Below are 26,079 nucleotides of genomic sequence, written 5' to 3'. Positions count from 1 at the left end.
ACAAAGGGTTAAAAGCATTGAACTGAATTGATCTGAAGGAAGAGACTTTAGACAATTGTCTAGTCATTAAGTCATGTATTGGTCCGTTTTTAATAGCAACCGTGACCCGCACCGTGTCTAAATGACATTATCGATCATTTTTTTTTGTATATTCCAGAAACAGATGCTGCGGATAACCTTTATTCTGCAGTGTGCACAGCCGGATATGACGACATCCACCACGTGACCCATACCAAACAGATCCTTGCTCATATCATTCTAAATATCTTTACTGCTTTTGCCCATAAATAGACCGGTGCAATTTGGAAACATATTCTGTATTACATGTATGAAATTTTTCAACGCTTATGCAATAAAATATGTGATGAAGATGTCATTTTGTTTTTAGTCTTTTTAAACCAATATAGATTGTAAATGTCCATGGGAATTATGAGCGTTTTTATTTAAGAGAATATTTATTTAAAAGGTCACATAAACAGGGATCATATTTAAAAGCCCATTACAGCAATCCACAGAAATGTGTATCATAATCGTGTCTGTTGTTTCTCTTGCATGTCTCGCGATTAAACATGTATCTGCAACATGGTACAGCCGTGTTTTAAAGACATGTTGATGTTAATGACAAAAAAAACAGGGGTTTGACAACCACTTTAGACAACCACTTTCGTCAAGAGAACTGTTGTATACTATTTCTTTAAAATATGCCAACACATGCCATGTAAGCGTTGGCCCTTTTCTCGAGGCAACGTTCCTCATCAGAAACAGAACCTCCCTCTTTGAAGTACACATTGTAAATGCCAGAGTTTTTGTAATAAGGACTCTATAAATAACTGTTTCCGCATCAAAGAGACCAACTGAAGACCTTGTATTTACATATGTAAAATAGAATAGACTTATTTTTCTTAACTAAAATACCAAGCTTCTAAGTTCATGGCCTGGCGAAATACAGAGACACTCGAATGTGTTTTTTTATTAAAAATTAACCTTCACTGATTTTATTCTAAATGCTTGTAAAAGTTAAAAGAAAGTTATCGCAGCAGGCAAACGACATTGATTCTACGTTGAATCAACGTTAATCCACAAAAATTAACGTTGATTAAACGGTGAATCAATGTCGTTTGTCTGCTAGGTTATATTTTACCCATAGTACAAGCACGTTAAGAAAACATGTTTGAATTAATTATTTAATTACCAGAAGACACCACGACTAAATGTATTTCTTAGAAGACAAAGCATTATTCAAACTGACGCTTAATTAATAATGGCACCACTATCACGGATCGTTATGGCCTACGTCAAGGAAGACACAGTGTATGCTTTTGCAATTGTCTTTATATACTTTCTTACAAGATTCTCTTAAGAAAGTAAACTTTACATGCGGTATTGAAAACTTACCAATCACAATAAAACACCCGAAGTTTCCTCCAAATAACAATAAAAAAGAATAAACTTTTATGCCGTTTCATTTACGTAGGTCTGCGTTAGTTCTCTGAGTGGTTATCTAGTTATGTATTTTGACATTGTTTACTATAACACAATCATCAGTGTCATACAAAGAAAGTGCCAAGAGCATGCCTGATACTCTTTATAAACACGCATGGTAGTATTTGGTGATAGATTGTGACTGGTGTGCTAGGAAGCATTGTGGGTAGTATTTGGAGATAAATTGTTACTGATGACCTTGGGAGCAATGTTGGTAGTATTTGGTGATAGATTGTGACTGGTGTGCTCGGAAGCAATGTGGGTAGTATTTGGTGATAGATTGTGACTGGTGTGCTCGGAAGCAATGTTGGTAGTATTTGGTAATAGATTGTGACTGGTGTGCTCGGAAGCAATGTGGGTAGTATTTGGTGATAGATTGTGACTGGTGTAATGGGAAGCATTGTAGGTATTAATTGGTGATAGATTGTGACTGTTGATTTCCGGAAGCAATAAAAATATCAGATAATTCTTTTCGAAATAGAACTCCCATAGTTTAATTAGAGAATCACAAACAGATGGCCGTCCTTTAAAATATTTGCAGAATTGGCCCTCTATGTAAGGTGTCACAGTTTCAGACTTGTCTAGAAATAGAGAAACAACACTAACGATAAACGGCCGATGTTTTTTTATTACCTCATTATATCATCTTTTTATATCATCGAATTTTCAAAAGACTTTCTATTTGGAAGGATAACTACGTGCGCGTTACAATGCTCAAAGGTGGCCCACTGTCAGATACTACGTTAATTTCACTGTCTTTATGTCGTGTATACGGTTAGTCATTTATTATAAGCCGTCTATTTTAGCTTAAACAAATATTGGATATCGTATAGACTTCTGAACGTTGAACAGCTACGTCAAAGATTTTCACATTTTCCTTTGTGTTTGGCTCACTAAGAATATCCATCCCTTTAATACTAGCACATCTCATGGTATTTTACATTTCTTTTACATCGTGCTTCAGTCAAATATCATTTAACTTAAAGTAAAGACCAAGTGAAAAAATTGTGGCACTTAATGAGGATACCGTTATCAACAAAGGTTAAATTAATTCACTTGAAAGTAGGGGGTGTGGATTAAGATTGTGAGGAACGCTGCTAGATAAACAGAACAGTTACACTGTGCGGAACCAACTCAAAATATAAATAACAAAGCTAATATGAACATAAAGACTAACGATGAGAATAGTTCTGAATAAATTTGTTTTGAAATTCTCCATAAAGTCAAACTACCGTGACTACAGCTCCACCATAAACACGAGCCCATCTTTGAGAGAATGCTGATGGCTTGTGAAGTCCTTATATTATTTTTCAGTTGTGGCACAATCTCTATGATAAACAACGTACTTAGTTAGGTTATTGAAGTTATTTTAGAACCCGTAATTGTATGTGTTACCTCATACACGAGTTAAAGTCGGATTGATTTACATATATATGAGCATCAACATATTTATGTCTTTAACTTTTGTCAATCGTTTTCATTGATGTAGGAGTCAAAACAGAGACTATTTGGGACAGGTTTTATGCTTTATTTCTTAGGCAATGACAAACATTTTGAAGATAAATAGGTCCAGACTAAGTTTCGAAATTGCATCAGTCTATTCACTCGGAAAAAGTCTTCCAAGCATTTGGTAGTATATGTGAGAGCAACTGTAAAGTACAAATCACACGGCTGGTGTCGTCATATCCTTCGCTGAACGCTGCAGAGTGAAGGAAAGGTGCATTTTCAGTGCCTGGAATTAAAAGAAAACTTCGTTTAGATGGTCATAGAAGAAAACGACAGCTATTTTGTGTTAATTATCATTTAACACAGATTGTATTATATGATACCATAAGCAATAGTCCTCCCTGCAAAATTTGTCAAATATACATGTATTTGTATGTACACATACCAGTATGTGCAATCACCTCTTGTAGTTAGGGCCTATATCTTCAGTTATTCAAACACAAACACGTGTATAAGTATGTCTAACATAACACTTGCAGCAAACATATGTAATGCTGTTAAAAAACGCAAAGAGTACTGAGAAGTTATTCATTCCTTTGTCGTCTTTCTATAGTAATGGGAACAATTATTCTGCCTTATTACGAAGATGAGTTAGAAAAGGTACAAAAACATTCAAAAATGTTATAATGTTTATTCCTGAATGTCATACATAATTTTCATACTTTTTTAGTCGGAGAAACCAGATTATACATGTTCTAGGTAAAAAAGATACAGTAAATTATATAACAAAATCAAAATGTCAACATTAAACTCACATTAGGTTATAAGGCCTTGGTACGTATCCAGTGTATCCGTTCCTTCTGTTGTAGTTATACCCTACCCCTGCATAGCTGTTGTACCCGTAGCTGCGATATCCGCTGTTGGTGCCATAGTCGTCTGGTTTATAACCATATCCATATCTGTCTGGTTGATAGCCGTAGTAAGTCCTAATTCAAATTATAAAAGACAACTTTTCAAATCCTACTTTTCAAATGACTTTGACTGCTTAAAGAGGCCTTATAAAAACAGGAACCTATAGTTTTCAATATAAAAAATAAACCCCACAGGTTTTGTCTCATTTCTAATATCTCGATTTTGTTGTATAAGCCTTAGGGCCTTTACAACTGGACATGTATTTTGAGGGGGAAATGGACTAGCGGAGAAGACTGGAGAACGACCTGTTTAGCTATGTACAATACCTATAAAGTCAAAAGCGGCAAAATACTATTTGAAAGCATTATCAACGCCTAAGTAAGTCCAATAGTATCCAAGTCCCATAGTATTTTAAAAAATCATAAGAAAAATCGAAATTTCCCGAAACAATATTTACATTGGTAAAAAAAAAACATGGTCGTCCAGATGAACTGTCTGTTGCAGCTAGAATTCACAACATGTATGGATCCTTCACTAATCTCTCTTTCTCTCTCTCTCTCTCTCTCTCACCTTTGACCAAGACTTTCCCAATACATGGCGGCTGCCACGGTCAGGAGAGCAGCGAATAGAACGAACTTCATCATCTTGGCCTGAAAAGAGATGTCGTCTGCGGACTTTAGGAGTGGGACTCGGACCTTGACGGACGTCGAAGTCTGTCAAAACTTAACCAAGGCAGCTATTTCATAACGTCCCAAAATACAAAACGAATGCGTAATTATTGTATTTTGGAACCGAATACTTTGCCTTAAGATATGTGTGAAGGTAGGAATGGCTAAATAGGACACACGTGAAATGAATTATCACTTACTTTGGTTTCAGATACCAAGTATCTTCAAAGTTGGCAAGTCACTCATTCATTCAGAAGTTACGACAGGTGAGGGTAAGACATATTTACGAGTGTTTCATTAGATAAGAAGCGCCTGGGGCACAATGGAAAGACTTTGATAGACATAATGGGCATACTCGGAGTTGGTGCCATACTTACTTGTAAGCTTCAAGGCGGTAGATAAATCGGATGGAAAAGAGTTGTACAAATAGTCCAGCGCTCCCCGTGACCACACGTGCATTGAGCGTCCGCCAGTGATCATTATAATTCTGTTCATGAAATAATGACTACTGGCGGACGCCCAATGCACATGTAGTCAGTGGGAGCTATTCTTGAAGGAGGGGGTGTCGTTAAATAACGCCTAAGTCAAAGTTAAGCATAAAAAGCACCGAATCTGCTAATTAAGAAAAACTGTTAATACAGTTAATACAACTGAAGATAGAAACGTTTTTGTGATGATGGAATTGTTATAACGCATGCAAGTCAATCCTCTCTTTCTCCCCTACCATCCCTCCCTCTCTTTCTCTCTCTCTCTCTCTCTCACACACACACACACACACTCCTAGTGAGTGCTTTTGTGTGTTTTGCGAGAGCTCATTATCAAAACTGCATATCAGCCCACACATGTGAATAAACTATCGGCTATGTCCCTTTTTGTTTGTTTGGTTTTATTTTCTATCTTATATGCTTGGAATGGGGATTGCATAATACGCTGCATTAAAAAAAATCATCCCTGACAATATGAATGTTTTTTTAAACGTCCCTGTGTGTGTGTATGTGTGTGTGTGTGCGTGTGTGTGTGTGTGTGAGAGAGAGAGAGAGAAAGATCTCGGAGGCGCCCGGTTCAACTACATTTGTACCAATCTTTTCCATCCAATTCACGCACCGTCCTGAAGCTTACAATTACATATAATTGATGCCAACCCGGTTACGCCTATCGTCTGCCATAAATTGTAGTGCTGCAATAAACAATGTCTTTTCAGTTTACCCCAAGCACTTTTTATCTAATGGAACACTCGTAAAATTTCTAGTGCCCTGACCTGAATGAAAGGCCACCTTTGTGATAAGAAGACAGACAAGTTATTTTTTACGTTATTTCAATTTTTTTACCTCGTAGTTACTTTTTCATAAATTGACGGGGGGCCAACTTACCCCAGGGTCCAACTAGCCCCGGTCTCCCCTAAGGTATGCAGCGGTGATTTAAGTGGGGATTTTGGAGGTCTCTTTGCATTTTAAGACATGTATGAGGATTTTAGAAAACACACCCATCTGTTGAAAAATTATATTTTTATCTAAGTGTGTGTGTGTGTGTGTGTGTGTGAGAGAGAGAGAGACTGATTGAAGAAACCACACTTACCCATCAAGTTCAGTTGATCATTCTGATTCAATTCATAACAGAATGACTACTGGCGGACGCCCAATGCACGTCTAGTCAGCCGGATCGCTGGACCTATCTTGAAGGAGGGGAGAGTCGTTAAATAACGCCTCAGTCAAATTAAAGCATAGAATGCATTAAAGACTCTGCTAACTAAGAATAACTGTTAATGCATTTTATGCAACTGAAGATAGAAACGTTTTTCCACCTAATTTTTGTGATGATGGAATTGTTATAGGGGAGACCGGGGCTAGTTGGCCCAGTTAGACACTTTTGGCCTTGTAGAGCCAACTAGGAATGGGTTAGAGTAACAAAACCGGTTTCAAAGTAAGCCCCATGAACTAAGCTACGTATGTAACGCCATTATTTTTCAAATATAATGCCAGATGGCTCACAATTTGACAAAAAACGCAGTTGACGTCAAGGGGGCCAACTTGCCCCGCCACGGGGCAAGTTGGCCCGAGGGTCGGGGCAAGTTGGCCCCCCTATACGAAAATGAAGTATATATCCCATGTAAACGCCTTGAAATACATTTTTATACATTTTTAATTTATTAAATTGATTTTTGAGAGTCTTTGATGAATAAACAGTTCAAATGAGGCAGATTTATTGAGGTTTCCGTACGTCACGTTGTGTGTGTGTGTGTGTGTGGGGGGGGGGGTATGTGTTGCAAGAACCAAAAAATCTATCAATAAAATTTGTTTTGTTTTAATTAAGAATAAATTAATAATGTTATAAAGCAGGTTTTTAATGAATGAAAACGAATAATAAATTTACGTTTTAAAAGAAAGTAACAAATTCAGTTTTAAACCAGTGAGTTTGTTTCAACAATGGGAGGGGTGGAAAATCCCCTTGGGGCCACATATAACACTACAAATACAATAAAATCACCTTACAATGAATTAAGGCAAATCAATAAAAATAAGTCCAATGGATTTGCTTTCTAATACATACAATCAACAGAACATTTCTAATATAAATTTTCGAAAAGACACCAGAGAGCAAATAAAAAAAAATCAATCAGACGGTAAACACCGGCTAGCTTTGTCAATTTCACCAACTTGTTTATTTCAAGAAGTTACAACTTCTTGTTTATTTCAAACAGCGTTGCGCGCAAAGGATTTTGGGTAATATGAGGGTCCAACTTGCCCCGAGTCAAGGGGGCCAACTAGCCCCGGGTGCACATTATTTATTTTAAGGGATGGCAGCCATTTATGGTGCTAGAATGAGCAACGATGATACATCTTTGTGAAACTTGAAACAATGAGCTTCAGTTTGATGCCCTATACATATCTTATATTCGATCAAAAGCCTATGAAAATAGATTTTTAAATCTCTTAAACAAAATTACTTTTAGGTGCAAAAATAGTTTATTTGGACTCACCGCTTAATTAAAACTTTTTTAACGGCCGACACTTCCTTAGCATTGTAGGCTACGGTCACTTTACAAGTGTATGTGGCCAATTTCTTTACCTCGTAGTTACTTTTTCATAAAATGACGGGGGGCCAACTTACCCCGGGGTCCAACTAGCCCCGGTCTCCCCTAACACATGCAAGTCAATCCTCTTTCTCTCCCCTCCCTCCCTCCCTCCCTCCCTCCCTGTCTCACTCACAAACACACACTCTCTCTCTCTCTCTCCCCCTCTCTCTCTGTCTCTCTCTCCCAAACGCACAAACACACACTCTCTCTCTCTCAGTGCGTGTTTTTGTGTGTTTTTCGATACTTCATTATCAAATAGATGCGCCTATGTTCCATTTCCACATAGGCAATGCTTTAATAAACTAGTAGAGGTGAATGAATCTTAATCGCATACCAGCCCATCTTTCACACATATGGGAATAAAGTATCGGCTATAAAAAATGTCCCTTTTGTTTTTTGGTTTTATTTTTATCTCATATGCTTGGAATGAGGATTGCATAATACACTGCATTAAAAAAAACATTCCTGGCAATATGAACGTTTTTTTACGTCCCTGTGTGTGTGTGTGTGTGTGTGTGTGTGTGTGTGCGTGTTTGTGTGTGTGTTTGTGTGTGTGTGAGAGAGAGAGAGAGACAAAGAGAGAGATTTTGGAGGCGTCCGCTTCAACTACATATGCACCAATCTTTTCCATCCAATTCACGTACCGCCTTGAAGCTTACAATAACGTATAATTGATGCCAACCCGGTTACGCCTATCGTCTGCCATAAATTGTAGTGCTGCAATAAACAATGTCTTTTCAGTTTACCCCAAGCACTTTTTATCTAATGAAACACTCGTAAAAGTGTCCTGACCTGAGTGACTTGCCACCTTTGTGATGAGAAGACTATCCGTTGCTAATGAAAAAAAAAAAAAAAAAACAAAACATGAGACCTATTGAAAATTACCACTCAACTGCTTCTTCTTTGACAGTCTGTTATTGGAAGTCTCCTTTACTTGTAACAATGAAGTAGGGCGGTGTTTGGGCACATTTTCTCCTCTTGTCTAAATTTCTTTAGAATTTGGAAAAAGACAATTAAGGTTTGCAGCGGTAACAGAAGTGGGGATATTGGAGGTCTCTTTACATTTTAAGACATGTATGAGGATTTCAGAAAGCTCACCCATCTGTTGAAAAATTATATTTCTTGTAGATAATAATAATAATAAATTTATTTTAAGTCTAAAATCCATTTTAAATGTTCAGTAGACTTTACATAAAATATCATAAATAATACTACATAAAATATCATAAATAAATTCTAGGTAAAACAGCCATTATTCCATACAATTAAATGCAATTTATACAAGATTTATAAAACAAATTAAGAGTTAATCAAAATATTTCCTAAAAAGGTTTGTTTTGAGTTCTTTTTTTAAAATGTTTGGTAGACTGAATTGCTCGGATTTCCAGCGGTAATAGATTCCATTCCTTTGGACCTGCAGCTTTAAAAGATATATCACCATAGGTTTTTAATCGCATTTTTACTGGGTTGAGTCGCAATTGGTCCACAGACCGCAGATTTCGCATTGGAACATAGTGACTAACTAATTCATTGATGTAGATTGGTGCCAATCCATAAAAAGCATCGTGAGTAAAAACTAAAAATTTGAATAAAATTCTGGCTTGTAGAGGTAGCCAGTGTAAACTTTTTAAAACTGGGGAGATGTGTATGCTTGTGGATGTCCGAGTTAATAATCTGGTCGAAATATTTTGAATACGCTGCAGTCTGGCAATTTGTTTCTTTGGACAACCGTATAAAATGGAGTTGCAGTAATCTAATCGAGATATAACTAAACAATTTATGACTGTGGCTGCAGCAGAGTCAGACAACTGATTGCAAATTGCACTTATGTTTCTAATGTTAAAAACCGCTGACCTGCATACACTGGCAATATGTTTGTTCATACAAAGCGATCCATCTAAAAATACACCAAGATTTTTTGCATAGGTTGTTGGCTTAATAATGCTTGATCCAATTTTGAGCTGAATTTGTTGTGCTATCATACGATTATGTGGCTGACTTATTACCAAAAGTTCAGACTTTCCATCGTTAATTTTCAACTTATTACTAATCAGCCACCTGCGAAGATCGTCAATACATTTAGACAATATATCAATAGATTATTTTGGATTTTCTAGATTGCAACAAGTAAAAATCTGTGTGTCATCAGCATAAATATGATAGCCAATGTTATGATGTCTTAGCATGGCCCCAATTGGTAAGGTATACATGCAAAACAAGAGGTCCTAGAACACTGCCTTGTGGCACACCAAAAGCTATTTCTGAAACATTTAGATGATTTGGACGGCATGTTTTATCTTAGTGTTTGTGTGTGTGTGTGTGTGTGTGAGAGAGAGAGAGAGAGAGAGAGAGAGAGAGAGAGAGAGTCTAACTGAAGTCACCACACCTATCCATCAGATTCAGGTACCAGTATGCCTTAAAGCTGACACGCACATCTTATTGGCACCAACCCTGTTAAGTTAGTCTATCAGCTGTAACAAACAACGTGTTTTAAATCCACCCAAGGCAAGGGATTGTTATCTAATGAAAAAGTCGTAAAATATAGTGTCCTAACCTGTTGTTACTTCTCACCAGAATAAATAATACGTTTTGACTTGCCATCGCTGTAACGAGGAGACAAATTGATTTTTTTTTCGATATTCAGTATTGGTATTATTCATATATCAGCAGATATTGCAGTTTATCATTTGCTGGATGAGTGTCATGGATACGCGGGTTTGTTGCATAGTTTTATGTTTAAAACATAATGATTTGAACTTATAACAAAAACATTTTGTCAACTATGTCATAATTCAAAGACCAAGAATAATGATACTATTAAACCAATATTTTGACTGATGTATCTTATAATTACAACAAAGAAGTAAGGCACAGCTGCTAACGGCAGTTTGGGCATGTTTCTACCTTAGTCTTTATTTCTCTTGTAATAAGCTCTGACTGTTTATAAATCATGGTGTTAATTGTGGCAGTTTGATGATGCGTTGCCAACTAAAACGCAAATAAATGGTAATTTATTCCGTATGTGTCTTATATCAATTAACCATTCCGACCTTCGTTACAAATATCTTAGGGCAAAATACTGTCCCAAAAAGATAATTATTACACATTCGTCGTGTTTCGAGACGGTATAAAACCGTTGCCTTGGTCCAGTTTTGACAGACTTTGACTTCAGTCAAGCTCCAAGTCACACTTCAACAGTTAGTAGACGACACCTCTTTTGCCGCCAAAATGATGAAGCTGTTTCTACTCGCTGCCCTCGTGGCATTGGCAGCAGCAGCCGTTAAGTGGGACTCTGGGAGTAAAAGGTGTGATAATGTAGCTTTTAGTGTGTGATTACGTGTGTATGTGTGCGCGTGTTTGAGTGTGTGTGTGAGAGTGAGGTTCACTATTGTGTAGTTGTTTATGGTTTTGCGATTCACTCTTACCAATACCCAATTCATCCAAGGAGTTTCCACAGAATCTCCTTGATTCATCTAATAGTGCAATTAAAATTAGGAAAAAATGAATTGATCTGGACCGACTGTTTCAAATATTTAGCTGAAGGAATCACCTTACTTTTGTTTAAAACCAATTTGTTGCTGGGGTTTCATTTTGCTCAACGCAAGAGAATCGAGACAAAGCACGCGAAGAAAGTATTCTATTATACAGAAAATGATAAACTCAGCCTTCACTCCACGTCTAATAACCTGAGTGCCACTGAAGACTGCTTGACAGGTGACGTTGTCTTCTTTCATATTGATAATTTATCCCAATGAAATTGAAAAGTTATTTGTCTTTTTTATTTTGTAAAAGGACTCACTATGGATACCAACCAGGTGGATATGGAAATGGCGACAACGGCTATTATGGTCAAGGGTACGGATATGGTGATCGCAACGGATATCACCTGAACGGATACAACAGCAACGGAGGAGGCTATGGATACAAAGGTGCTGGATATGGAAAGCCTCAATATGGAGGAAAGAAGGGGTTAATTTCCCCATGGGGGTTTTTGTGGTAAGATATCGCTTTACTATCACATTTTACAGTTTGTTCCACGTTTGTTAAGCGGACATATTCAGTCTAATACATGTTTTCCTAATAGCTAGTTAAGGCTAGTCAGAAAATTAAAAAAATGATAAAAGTTTTTTTTCCTTATTATCATTTTTATACAGTCTATAAATATGACAGACTGTATAGACAATTACCTATCCATTAAGTTTTGTGTTGGTCCGTTTTCAATAGGTCCAAATGTGTTCAACCAGTCTTGTAAAAAAAGCTCCGAGTTAGTAGGTGTCGGCACAGTCTCCGCCTTCATAGTCTTGATAGTCTCCGCAAATAAGTACAACAAAGGGTTAAAAGCACTGAACTGTATTGATCTGAAGGAAGAGTCTTTAGACAATTGTCTATCCATTAAGTCATGTATTGGTCTGTTTTCAATATCTACCGTGACCCGTGGAGTAAGTTATTGTCATTATCAAACATTTCTTTATATTTCAGAAACTGATGCTGCGCATAACCTTTATTCTGCAGTGTGCAGAGCCGGATATGATGACATCAACCACGTGACCGCTACCAAAAAGTTCCTTAATCATATAATTCTAAATATCTTTACTGCTTTTGCCCATAAATAGACCGGTGCAATTTGGAAACATATTCTGTATTACATGTATGAAATTTTACATTGCTTATGCAATAAAATATAATGATGAAGATGTCAATTTGCTTTTAATCTTTTTAAATCAATATAGATTGTAAATGTCCATGGGAATTATACGCGTTTTTTTTTTTTTTTTTTTTTTTTTTTTTTTTTTTTTTTTTTTTTTGTTAAATTTCTTTTGCATGTTAAGCGATTAAACATGTGAATCTGCAATGATACAGGTGTGTATTAAAGAAATATTGATGTTAGTAACAAGATCCAGGAATTTTATAAGTTGTGACAACCATTTTACATCAGTTCTAAGCACATTGTTATTTTAAAATATGCCAACACATACCATGTCAGCGTGGACCCTTTTCTCGGGGCAACGTTCCTCATCAGAAACAGAACCTCCCTCTTTGAAGTACACATTGTAAATGCCAGAGTTTTTGACTCTATAAATAACTGTTTTGGCATCAAAGAGACCCACAGAAGGCACTGTATATTAACATATGTAAGACAGGAAAGGCTTATTTTTCTTAACTAAAATACCAAGCTTCTAAGTTCATGGCCTGGAGAAATACAGAGACACAACTTAACTGATTTTATTCTGAGTGCTTGTAAAAGTTAAAAGAAAGTTATATTTTACCGATAGTACAAGCACGTTAAGAGAACATGTACATGTATGACTTAATTATTTAATTACCAGAAGACACCACGACTAAATGTATTTCTTAGAAGACAAAGCATTATTCAAACTGACGCTTTGTGTACCTTTCCTTAGCGAAGGTCTGCGTTAGCTCCCTGAGTGGTTTTCTAGTTATGTAATTTGACGTTGCTTACTATAACACAATCATCAGTGTCATACAAAGAAAGTGCCAATAGCATGCCTGACACTCTTTATAAACACGCATGGTAGTATTTGGTGATAGATTGTGACTGGTGTGCTCAGAAACAATGTGGGTAGTATTTGGTGATAGATTGTCACTGGTGTGCTCGGAAACAATGTGGGTAATATTTGGTGATAGATTGTCACTGGTGTGCTCGGATGCAATGTGGGTAGTATTTGGTGATAGATTGTCACTGGTGTGCTCGGATGCAATGTGGGTAGTATTTGGTGATAGATTGTCACTGGTGTGCTCGGATGCAATGTGGGTAGTATTTGGTGATAGATTGTCACTGGTGTGCTCGGATGCAATGTGGGTAGTATTTGGTGATAGATTGTCACTGGTGTGCTCGGATGCAATGTGGGTAGTATTTGGTGATAGATTGTCACTGGTGTGCTCGGATGCAATGTGGGTAATATTTGGTGATAGATTGTCACTGGTGTGCTCGGATGCAATGTGGGTAGTATTTGGTGATAGATTGTCACTGGTGTGCTCGGATGCAATGTGGGTAGTATTTGGTGATAGATTGTCACTGGTGTGCTCGGATGCAATGTGGGTAGTATTTGGTGATAGATTGTCACTGGTGTGCTCGGATGCAATGTGGGTAGTATTTGGTGATAGATTGTCACTGGTGTGCTCGGATGCAATGTGGGTAGTATTTGGTGATAGATTGTCACTGGTGTGCTCGGATGCAATGTGGGTAGTATTTGGTGATAGATTGTCACTGGTGTGCTCGGATGCAATGTGGGTAGTATTTGGTGATAGATTGTCACTGGTGTGCTCGGATGCAATGTGGGTAGTATTTGGTGATAGATTGTCACTGGTGTGCTCGGATGCAATGTGGGTAGTATTTGGTGATAGATTGTCACTGGTGTGCTCGGATGCAATGTGGGTAGTATTTGGTGATAGATTGTCACTGGTGTGCTCGGATGCAATGTGGGTAGTATTTGGTGATAGATTGTCACTGGTGTGCTCGGATGCAATGTGGGTAGTATTTGGTGATAGATTGTCACTGGTGTGCTCGGATGCAATGTGGGTAGTATTTGGTGATAGATTGTCACTGGTGTGCTCGGATGCAATGTGGGTAGTATTTGGTGATAGATTGTCACTGGTGTGCTCGGATGCAATGTGGGTAGTATTTGGTGATAGATTGTCACTGGTGTGCTCGGATGCAATGTGGGTAGTATTTGGTGATAGATTGTCACTGGTGTGCTCGGAAACAATATGGGTAATATTTGGTGATAGATTATTGTCACTGGTGTGCTCGGATGCAATGTGGGTAGTATTTGGTGATAGATTGTCACTGGTGTGCTCGGATGCAATGTGGGTAATATTTGGTGATAGATTGTCACTGGTGTGCTCGGAAACAATATGGGTAATATTTGGTGATAGATTGTCACTGGTGTGCTCGGAAACAATATGGGTAATATTTGGTGATAGATTGTCACTTGTGTGCTCGGAAACAATATGGGTAATATTTGGTGATAGATTGTCACTGGTGTGCTCGGAAACAATATGGGTAATATTTGGTGATAGATTGTCACTGGTGTGCTCGGAAACAATATGGGTAATATTTGGTGATAGATTGTCACTGGTGTGCTCGGAAACAATATGGGTAATATTTGGTGATAGATTGTCACTGGTGTGCTCGGAAACAATATGGGTAGTACCTTAATTGTTGGTATTTGTTGATTTTGTGACTCTGATCTTTACTGAGGACGGAGTATGTCAAAACTGAACCAAGGCGGCTATTTTATAATGTGCCAAAACAAAACATATGCGTAATTATTACATTTTGGAACCGAATATTTTGCCTTAAAATATTTGTTAAGGTAGGGGTGGCTAAATGGGACACACATGAAATCTATTATCACTTTGGTTTCAATTACCAAGTATCGTCAGATTGTCCAAATTAATCCCCTTGATTTGTTAATGCTTGAGCTTATCAAATTCAGTAAAGGTAAAACATATTTAAAAAAAATTAAAAACTTTGAGCCTCACGGTAGTAAGAACAGGTTATATGATCCTGCAATTAACCTGTGTTTTTTTTTTTTTTTTTTTTTTTTTTTTTTTTTTTTTTTTTTTTTATAAGAAGTGACTTTAGCATGTAGAAAAGACCAGTAGATTACATGTCACTGCTAAATAATGGATGTGAAGGTCGCGGCCATAACGCACTTATAAGCCACAAGGCATATTGGTTCGTGAGTCTAACTGATAAGAACAAATAGAGTTAGTGCGCAAATATCTCTCTCTCTCTTTCTCTCTCCCTGTCTCTCTCACACACACTGTTGCTCATTAACATAAAATGAATGTTAAATTCACTTGCCATTATCCGATTAGTCTTCATCTTTTTCAATAATTTTGTTTTCAATTAATTTATTGTTGTATGCCGTCTTAAGGAGATCATGTGTAAGTTAATAGTAGAAGTGGCTAGCTGCAGGACTGGGCGTGATTTAATTATCCTTCAAATATATATATTTTAAATATTTTTACTTATAACGATGCCTTGCTTTTGATAATTTTGGTATCTCTCTTTCTCTCTTTCAACCCCAATCTCTCTCTCTCTCAACCCCGGTCTCTCTCTTTCTCTCTATCTCTCTCTCCTTTTGGATTCATATGTAAGCTCAGGCTTAATAGCAGGTGCACTACTTCGCCGTTGTCTTGGTATTAACAAAATTTAGCTACATGTAGCTTGTTCTAAAGCTATAAATCAAAGCCATACCAAGTGTTACGTCTGATTATTAGAACATTGACAATAAAAATAACATTTATATTTGCTGTACTGCCCAAAGAAAATGACACCCGTACACACGCTTAATGTGAACATGAAGCTTCGTTATACGTAGGAGAATTTCTAATGAGTCCTAGTGACATTAAATGCAGACAAGATCATCACCTTTTTCCCTTACTAAGACAACAGGCGACGTTAAATTAGTATAACAAACATATTTTTACAGGGACCAAAATCATTGAAATTCTATTCATTAAAGAAATAATGGAAATTTCGTAATGCATGCAAGTTAGTCCTCTTTATTTCCCTCTCTCTCTCTCTCTCTCTCTCTCTCTCTGTGTGTGTACGTGTGTGTGTATTTTGCGAGGGTTCATAATCTAATATAAGCGGCTATCGTCCTTTTCCGCATAGGAATCCTTTAATTAACTTGTCACCAGCAGACTGGGTAGAGCAGACTGTCCTAAAAGCAGCTACGAGTGCAAGTGTTTTCCACATACGAATATGTACGTTTCATGAACGAATTGAAATCTGCATGTACCAAGTTAACTTTAGCATGTGGCTATGAAGAAAGTGTTTCCTTTGTTTGTTTGGTTTTATTTTTATCTTATATGCTTGGAATGAGCATTACATAAGGCACAACATGAGCGTTTTTAGGTCCATGTGAGAGAGAGAGAGAGAGAGATTTCGGAGACGTTCAATGCATCTACAGTTTTACCACTCTTCCATCCTATTCACGTACCACCTGGAAGCTAACAAGTACAATGTCATATAATTGACGCCAACCCAGTTACGTCTGTTATCTACCATACTGCTGCAATAAACAAAGTCTTTCCATCTTAATTACTCCAATAACTTTTTATCTAATGAAATACTGTACTCGTAAAAATTGTGCCCTCACTTAAGTGACTTGCCAACTTTGTGATAAAAAGACAGACAAGAGATATTTTTCGTTATTTTTATTGGGTATTGTATATTTAGAAGCATTTATTAGTTCATTAGGTGCTTCAAATGGTTTGTTACTATCGGTTGCTTATGACAAAAAATGTAAATCTATTTGCTAAAGTAAAGTAGTCTCTTTTTTGAGACCAATTGAAAAATTTCCACTAAACTGCTTCTTCTTTGACACCATTTTTTTAAAGTCTACTTTTCTTGTAACAATGAAGTAAGGCGGCGTTTGGGAACATTTTCTTTTCTTATCAAATTTCTTAAAACATTGTAGAGGAATATCCAAGGTATGCAGCGGTGACATTAGTGGGATATTTGGAGGTCTCTTTGCATTTTAAGACATGCATGAGGATTTCCGAAAGCTTAACCAGTGTGGGCGTGTTTCTTCCTTAGTCTTCATTTCTTTCCTAGCTTTTTAAAAATCGGGAGATTTAATTTTGTCAGTTTGATGATGTGTTGCCAAAATGATGATTTATTCCTTATGCGTCTCATATTAAATTAACCTTCCCGACCTTCGTCGCAAATATCTAAAGGCAAAATACTGGCTTCCAAAACTATAATGATTACGAATCCGTTGTGTGTCGGGACGGTAAAAAACCGTTGCCGTGGTCCAGTTTTGACAGACTTCGACTTCAGTGAAGATTCAAGTCACACTCCAGCAGCTACCAGACAACGCCTCTTTTGCCGCCGAAATGATGAAGCTGATTCTACTCGCTGCCCTCGTGGCTTTGGCAGCAGCAGCCCCTAGGTGGGACTCTGGGAGTAAAAGGTCTGTTAATGTAGCTTTTAGTGTGTGACTACGTGTGTATGTGTGCGTGTTTTTGAGTGTGTGTGAGAGAAAAAGGTTTACTAGTGCGTAGTTGTATATTGCTTTGTGATTTACTCTTACCAATACTCAATTCATCTTATAGTGCAATTTAATTAGAAATAAAAAAAAAAAAAAAGAATTGATCCGGACAGTCTGTTTTCAAATATGTAGCAGAAGGAATCACCTTACTTTTGTTCATAAGCAAGTTACTGTTGTGGTTTCATTTTGTTCAGCGCTCGAGAATCGAGACAAAGCAAGCGAAGAAATGATCATTTTACTAGAGAAAATGATACGCTCGGCCTTTACTGCACGTCTAATAAGCAGATAATTTTATCCCAATGAAATTAAAAAGTTACGCTAAGTCCCATAGTATCCAAGTCACATAATATTAAAAAAACATGAAAATCAAATCGAAACTTCGAACATGACAAAGATAATTCCCAGAACAATAAAGTAAAAATGCATGGTCGTCCAGATTGTTTACTAACTCTAAATGCTTCATAAGATGAGCTGGCTGTTGCAGCTAGAATCCACAACTTGAATGGACCCTTCAGTAGTCTCTTTCTCTCTCATCCTTCGCTATTAAGATCTCACATACCAGGGCCAAAGGTTAATTTGCACTACACTGTAGATATATTCACAGCATAAAACATTGCCTGTATTCTGAGTATTAATGTATGGCATTGAGATCATCACTCAACTGGGTAGCAGTGAGGATAAAATCACAAAATATGTATATGATTTAAAAAATGATTCTTTGTATAGCTTTCCTTCTTATATGAAAGTTCTTAACGATTAGTATTGGTCTAGTTCATTAAGCAAGACTTTAAACAGTAGTTAATCTCTCTCTCTCTCTCTCTCACCTTTAACCAGAACTTCCCCAACAATTGACAGCGGCCACGGCCAGGAGAGCAGCGAGTAGAATCAGTTTTATCATCTTGGCCGAAAGGAGATGTCGTCTGCTAACTGGCAGAGTGTGACTTGGAGATTGACTAAACTGAAGTCTGTCAAAACTGGACCAAGGCAATCGTTTTATACCGACCCGAAACACATAATTTGGTAATTATTACATTTTGCAAGTCAGTATTTGCGTTACGTCGTGATGGTTAATTAGAAATGAGACACATATGGAATAATTGAATTATGGCAAAGGAAGACAAAGTATTGTTATTTGTTCAATTTTTTAATACACACAATACCATGCAACAAATACGCGTATCCATGACAGTCAAATGATAAATCACAATTTTTACTTATAGATGAATAATACCAAAACTGAACATCGAACAAAAAACAATATTAATTTGTCTACTTGTTACAACTATGGTAAGTCTAACTTTATTATTAATTCTGGGTAGATGTTACAACAGGTTAGGGCATTATGTTTTTACGACCGTTTCAATGGATAAAAATTCCGACCTTGGGTAGATTAAAATGTTACGGCTGATGGAATTACATAACAGGGTTGGTGCCAAAAAGATGTGCGTGTCAGCTTTAAGGCATACTGGTATCTGAACTTGATGGACAAGTCTGGAAGCTGCAATCTCTGCCTCTCGTGATCTATTTATTTATCTCTTCCTCTCTTATACACATACATACACTTAGATAAGACATGCCGTCCAAATCATCGGCGAGGAATATAATTTTTCAACAGATGGATGGGCTTTCTGTGCCCTGAGTGTCAGGGCACTATAAAGATAGCTTGCTCAATTCATACCTTTGCATTGGGAGGTTTATAGTGGTCCTGACGAGCAGCGGCAATTTCGAGTATCCTCAATCAAAGGTAATGCTCCGCAGTGAATCTGCAGTTGAATGTCATAAGTTCAAAATAAAACAGAAAGCACATTTATTTTTGCTTTAGTAATTTTATTAACTGTAATAAAGATTTGAATTGAAAAAAATGTTAATATCTTTTTAGATGAAAATGATATACCAGATGTTGTGGTATTGTTTTACTTATCAAAAAACATTTGCTCCTAAAGATATAAACACAATACATGTGCTTCACAGCTACACTGTATGTCTGCTGATGACTACACCAAAAATCAGTTTTTAAAGCAGAAAGGTGCTTTTGTTGTGGCACTGATTTGCGAATGCAAGGTATTCTTAGTTCAAACTTCAAATTCCGCGTCAGCCACTTTGCTTCTTTGTCTTGTCTGTATGGGATGACGTCAGTTCAAGGCAGGAAAGGTAGCTCCAGGTGGGACAGATCTGTGACGTACGAGACATGTGACTTCCAAATATGGAAGAGCCCCAGGCAAATTTTTTTTTTCCGAACACATCTCAAATGTGACGGTAGTGGCTAGAGTCAGTATTGCTGAAATGGGTTACATATGAAATCGAGATCGAGCTGGCAATACTGAAATCTAGAACCTAGGGTAGCTTTCTGAAACTCTCATTCAAATGCAAGAAAACCTCCATAATACCCATTTATACTGTATCAGCGCTGTATACCTTACTTGTCTCTCTAAAAAGTCAAAAGAAATTAAGAAAATGACTTCAGACGACGCCTCACTCCACTGTAAACAAAAAAAGGAGACTTCGATTAAAATGTTTTCAAAGAAGAAGCAGTTGAGTGGGTAATTTACCATCAGTTTTAGTAAAGAGACTTAAGCAAATAAGTAAGTATTTTTATAAGCAACTGACAGGTATCTAAATACTGAAAACACAAACCAGCACAACAATCCAGTACACCCACATCAAGAAACTATTGAACTGAACTAATGCTGTTAAATAACTATATCAAATGAAAAAAACAAATGTCACCAGTTTGTCTCGCCATCACAAAGTTGGCAAGTCACTCATTCATACAGAAGTTACGTCAGGTTATGGCATGACATATTTACGAGTGTTTCATTAAATAAGAAGCGCCTGGGGTACAATAAAAAGACTTTGATGGACATAATGGGCATGATCGGGTTGGCGTCATATGTACTTGTAAGCCTCAAGGTGGCACATACATCAGATGGAAAAAAATAGTCCAGCGCTCCCATTGACCACACGTGCATTGGCCAGTGATAATTCTGATTCAATTCATGAAAGAATGACTACTGGCGGACGCCCAATGCACGTGTAGTCAGTGGGAGCGCTGGAACTATGTTGAAGGAGAGGGTGTTGTTAAATAACTCCTCAGTCAGAGTAAAGCATGGAACGCCTTGAATCTGCTAATTAAAAATAAATGTTAATACAATGTATACACCTGAAGATAGACACTCTCTCAGTGTGTGTTTTTGCGTGTTTTGCGAGAGTTCATTATCAAATAAATGCGGCTATGTTCCATTTCCACATAGGCAATATTTTAATAAACTAGTAGAGGTGAACGTATCTAAATCGCATACATTTGTACCAGCCCAATATTTTACACACATGGGAATAAACTATCATGAATGAATTAAAGTTTGCATGTATCGAGCTTACTTTAGTATGTGGCTATGAAGAAAATGTCCCATTGTTTTGTTTGGTTTATTTACATCTTATATGCTTGGAATGAGGATTGCATAATACACTGCATTAACTGCATTAAAAAATTCCTTCCTGACAATATGAGCGTTTTTTCCCCTCCTAGTGTGTGTGTGAGAGAGAGAGAGAGAGAGAGAGAGAGAGAGAGACAGAGAGAGATTTCGGAAGCGTTCGGCTCAACTACATTTGTACCAATTTCCCATCCAATTCATTTACCGCCTTGAAGCTTCCAATAACATATAATTGATGCCAACACGGTTACGCCTATCATCTGTCATAAATTGTAGTGCTGCAATAAACAACGTCTTTTAAGTTTACCCCAAGCACTTTTTATCTAATGGAACACTCGTAAAAGTGTCCTGACCTGAGTGACTTGCCACCTTTGTGATGAGAAGACTATCCGTTGCTAATGAAAAAAAAAAAAACATGAGACCTATTGAAAATTACCACACAACTGCTTCTTCTTTGACAGTATGTTATTGGAAGTCTCCTTTTTATGTAACAATGAAGTAGGGCGGTGTTTGGGCACATTTTCTCCTCTTATTTAAATTTCTTTAGAATTTGGAAAAAGACAATTAAGGTTTGCAGCGGTGACAGAAGTGGGGATTCTGGAGGTCTCTTTACATTTTAAGACATGTATGAGGATTTCAGAAAGCTCACCCATATGTTGTAAAATTATATTTCTTGTCAATGATTTGGACGGCATGTCTTATCTAAGTGTGTGTGTGTGTGAGAGAGAGAGACAGATTGAAGTAACCACACTTATCCACCAAGTTCAGGTGATTATTCTGATTCAATTCTTAAAGGAATGACTACTGGCGAACGCCGAATGCATGTATAGTCAGCGGGAGCGCTGGACCTATCTTGAAGGAGGGGAGAGTCGTTAAATAACGCCTAAGTCAAATTAAAGCACAGCATGCATTAAAGACTCTGCTAATTAAGAATAACTGTTAATGCATTTTATACAACTGAAGATAGAAACGTTTTTCCACCTAATTTTTGTGATGATGGAATTGTTATAACACATGCAAGTCAATCCTCTTTCTCTCCCCTCCCTCCCTACCTCCCTCTCTCTCTCTCTCTCTCTCCCAAACGCACAAACACACACACTCTCTCTCTCAGTGCGTGTTTTTGTGTGTTTTCGATACTTCATTATCAAATAAATGCGGCTATGTTCCATTTCCACATAGGCAATGATTTAATAAACTAGTAGAGGTGAATGAACCTAAATCGCATACCAGCCCATCTTTCACACATATGGGAATAAAGTATCGGCTATAAAAATGTCCCTTTTGTTTTTTGGTTTTATTTTTATCTCATATGCTTGGAATGAGGATTGCATAATACACTGCATTAAAAAAACATTCCTGACAATATGAACTTTTTTATACGTCCCTGTGTGTGTGTGCGTGTTTGTGTGTGTGTGAGAGAGAGAGAGAGAGAGAGAGAGAGAGAGAGAGAGAGAGAGATTTCGGAGGCGTCCGCTTGAACTACATTTGTACCAATCTTTTCCATCCAATTCACGTACCGCCTTGAAGCTTACAATTACATATAATTGATGCCAACCCGGTTACGCCTATCGTCTGCCATAAATTGTAGTGCTGCAATAAACAAAGTCTTTTCAGTTTACCCCAAGCACTTTTTATCTAATGGAAAACTCGTAAAATGTGTTGTTCTCTGACCTGAATGACTTGCAACCTATGTAATGAGAAGACAGACAAGTTATTTTTTTCGTAATTTTCATTGGGTATTGTTGATTAAGCAGCATACATCAAGTTCATTAGCTTCTTGAAATGAATACACCGGTTCGTTACTATCAGTTGCTTATGAAAAAAACATGTAGATGTGTTTGATAAAGTAAAATAGTCTCTTTTCTGAGACCTATGGAAAATTACCACTCAACTGCTTCTTCTTTGACAGTATGTTATTGGAAGTCTCCTTTTCTTGTAACAATTAAGTAACGCGGCGTCTGGACACATTTTGTTTCCATCTCAAATTTCTTTAGAATTCGTAGAAGGACAACTAAGGTATGCAGCGGTGACTTAAGTGGGGATTTCGGAGGTCTCTTTGCATTTTAAGACATATTGTATGAAGATTTCAGAAAGTTTACCGATCTCTTGAAAAATTATATTTCTTGCCGATGGTGTCTTATCTAAGTGTGAGTGTGTGTGTGTGTGTTTGTATGTGTATGTGAGAGAGAGAAAAAGAGAGAGAGAGAGAGAGAGAGACTGATTGAAGTCACCACACTTACCCATCAAGTTCAGGTACTAGTATGCCTTAAAGCAGACATGCACATCTTATTGGAACCAACCCTGTTCTGTACGTCTGTAACATAAAAGTTCTGTTAAATCCACCCGAGGCAGGGAATTATTATCTAATGAAAAGGTTGTAAAATATAGTGTCCTAACCTGTTGTAAATTCTCACCAGAATTAATAATATAGTCTTGCCATCGTTGTAACGAGGAGACAAATTGGTGTTTTTCTCGATTTCCATTAATGGTATTATTCATGGATACGCGGGTTTGTTACATGGTTCTGAGTTTAAAACATCATTACTTTAATTTATCAACTTTATCAACTCTTTATCAACTCTGTCATAATTTAAAGACCGACAAAATATTACTTTTAAATTAAATTTTTGATTGCCGTATTTTACAATAACGAAAAAGGAGTAAAGCACTTGATTTTTTCCATTGTAATAAGCACTGACTGCTTAAAAATAGGGATAATTAAATTCGGCAGTTTGATTACGGGTTGCGAACATGATTATTCCGTATGTCTCTTATATCCAATTAACATCCAGAAATTTGTCACAAATAGCTTAAGGCAAAATACTGGCTTGCAAATATAATAAGTACCAAACCGTTTTGTGCTTCAGGTCGGTATAAAAAGATTGACTTGGTCCAGTTTTGACAGACTTCGACTTTAATCAAGCTCCAAGTCACACTTCAACAGTTAGCAGACCGACGACAGTTCTTTTTCCGCCAAGATGATGAAGCTGATTCTACTCGCTGCTCTCGTGGCCGTGACAGCCGCCAATTATTGGGACTCTGGGAGTAAAAGGTGTGTGTGTGTGTGTGTGTGTGTGTGTGTGTGTTAGTTGTGTGTGCGTGTGTGTGTGTTAGTGTGTGTGTATACGTGTATGTGTGTGTGGGTGTGTGGGTGTTAGTGTGTGTATGCGTGTATGTGTGTGTGTGTTAGTATGTGTATGTGTGTATGCGTGTATGTGTGTGTATGTGTGTGTGTGTATGTGTGTGTGTGTGTGAGAGAGAGAGTGAGAGAGAGAAAGAGGTTTACTACAGTATCATTGTTTGTTTCGTGATTTAATCTTATTAACATTCAATTCATCTAGCAGTGCAATTGGAATTTAAAAAGGGGTTGATCCGGACAGTCTGTTTTCTTTTAATATATGGCTGTAGAAATTGCCTAGCTAATCTTTGTTTAGAACCAAGTTACTGTTGTGGTTTCATGTTGTTCAGCGCTCGAGAATCGAGACAAAACAAGCGAAGAAAAGATCATTTCATAGAGAAAATGATACGCTCAGCCTTTACTGCACGTCTAATAAGCGGAGTGCCACTAAAGACTGGCAGACTGACAGGCGACGTTTTCTTCTTTGATATTGATAGTTTTATCCCAATGAAATTGAAAAGTTATTTGGCTTTTTATTTTGGAAAAGGACTCACTATGGATATCAACCCGGCGGATATGGAAATGGCTACAGCAGCTACATGAATTATGACCAAGGGTACGGATATGGAGGCTATGGATACAAAGGTGCTGGATACGGAAAGCCTCAATACGGAGGAAAGAAGGGATCAATTACCCCATGGGGATTTTTGTGGTAAGATTTCGTTTTACTATCTTATTTTACAGTTTGTTCGCGATTGTATAATTCAGCTTAATACATGTAAACTTCAGCTTACTACATGTTTCCTAATGGCTAGTTAAAACTAGTCAGAAAATAAAAAAGGATGATAAACGAGTTTTAATTAACAATCTGTAAATATGACATAACTTGGTCGTTCAATTGTTAAAACCGAACCGACCTATTCTGTATCATTTATCTGAATTGTGCTCGAGTCAAGGTCCAAATGTGTTCCACCAATCTTGTAAAAGCTCCAAGTTGGCAGGTGTCGACACAGCCTCCTTTTTCAGTCTTGATAGTCTCCGCCAATAAGTACAACAAAGGGTTAAAAGCATTGAACTGTATTGATCTGAAGGAAGAGACTTTAGACAATTGTCTATTCATTAAGTCATGCATTGGTCCGTTTTTAATAGCAACCGTGACCCGTACCGTGTCTAAATGACATTATCAATCATTTTTTTTTTTATTTTACAGAAACTGATGCTGCGCATAACCTTTATTCTGCAGTGTGCACAGCCGGATATGACGACATCAACCACGTGACCCATACCAAACAGATCCTTGCTCATATCATTCTAAATATCTTTACTGCTTTTGCCCATAAATAGACCGGTGCAATTTGGAAACATGTTCTGTATTACATGTATGAACTTTTTCAACGCTTATGCAATAAAATATGTGATGAAGATGTCATTTTGTTTTTAATCTTTTTTAACCAATATAAATTGTAAATGTCCATGGGAATTATAAGCGTTTTTTTAAAAGAGAATCTTTATTTAAAAGGTCACATATACAGGGATCATATTTATAAGCTCATCATCGAAATCCACAGAAATGTGTCATCATCGTGTCTGTTGTTTCTTTTGCATATCTCGCGATTAAACATGTATCTGCAACATGGTTCAGCCGTGTTTTAAAGACATGTTGATGCCAATGACAAAAAACAGGGGTTTTATAAGGTTTAATTGACAACCACTTTAGGCAACCACTTTCGTCAACAGAACTGTTGTATACTATTTATTTAAAATATGCCAACACATGCCATGTCAGCGTGGGCCCTTTTCTCGTGGCAACGTTCCTCATCAGAAACAGAACCTCCCTCTTTGAAGTACACATTGTAAATGCCAGAGTTTTTGAAATAAGGACTCTATAAATAATTGTTTTGGCATCAAAGAGACCCACTGA

The 26,079-nt window shown here is 37.2% G+C and overlaps 4 long non-coding RNA genes across 7 annotated transcripts in view; 3 read left to right on the top strand and 1 right to left on the bottom strand.

Annotated features, from left to right (window-relative positions):
* Positions 1-376, top strand: part of LOC147761444 (uncharacterized) — a 4,724-nt gene extending 4,348 nt beyond the window's left edge. For both annotated transcript variants that reach the window (XR_015334613.1, XR_015334612.1), the window contains one exon: positions 158-376. This is a non-coding gene — a long non-coding RNA (uncharacterized LOC147761444). The remainder of the gene's footprint in view (positions 1-157) is intronic.
* Positions 377-2,995: 2,619 nt separating this feature from the next.
* Positions 2,996-4,583, bottom strand: LOC106179715 (uncharacterized). The gene is made up of 3 exons (XR_015334781.1): positions 4,411-4,583; positions 3,744-3,914; positions 2,996-3,214 (listed from the first exon to the last, which is right to left on the bottom strand). It is a non-coding gene; the product is annotated as an uncharacterized LOC106179715 (long non-coding RNA).
* A 6,145-nt stretch (positions 4,584-10,728) lies between these two features.
* LOC106155902 (uncharacterized) lies at positions 10,729-12,281 on the top strand. The gene is made up of 3 exons (XR_015334607.1): positions 10,729-10,886; positions 11,374-11,577; positions 12,061-12,281. It is a non-coding gene; the product is annotated as an uncharacterized LOC106155902 (long non-coding RNA).
* Positions 12,282-17,361: 5,080 nt separating this feature from the next.
* LOC147761443 (uncharacterized) lies at positions 17,362-25,582 on the top strand. Of its 3 annotated transcripts, XR_015334611.1 has the most exons (4): positions 17,362-17,531; positions 23,908-24,092; positions 24,706-24,870; positions 25,369-25,582. It is a non-coding gene; the product is annotated as an uncharacterized LOC147761443 (long non-coding RNA). The 3 variants fall into 3 exon arrangements; XR_015334609.1 differs by lacking the exon at positions 23,908-24,092 and having other exon boundaries at positions 17,372-17,531; XR_015334610.1 differs by lacking the exon at positions 17,362-17,531.
* The last annotated feature ends 497 nt before the right edge of the window (positions 25,583-26,079 follow it).

This window comes from Lingula anatina, chromosome 5, assembly GCF_051362555.1.
Source record: "Lingula anatina isolate TDL-2025a chromosome 5, LinAna3.0, whole genome shotgun sequence".
Classification (NCBI taxonomy): domain Eukaryota; kingdom Metazoa; phylum Brachiopoda; class Lingulata; order Lingulida; family Lingulidae; genus Lingula; species Lingula anatina.
Note: the sequence above shows the minus strand (reverse complement) of the source record. Positions and strands in the feature narration are given on the sequence as shown.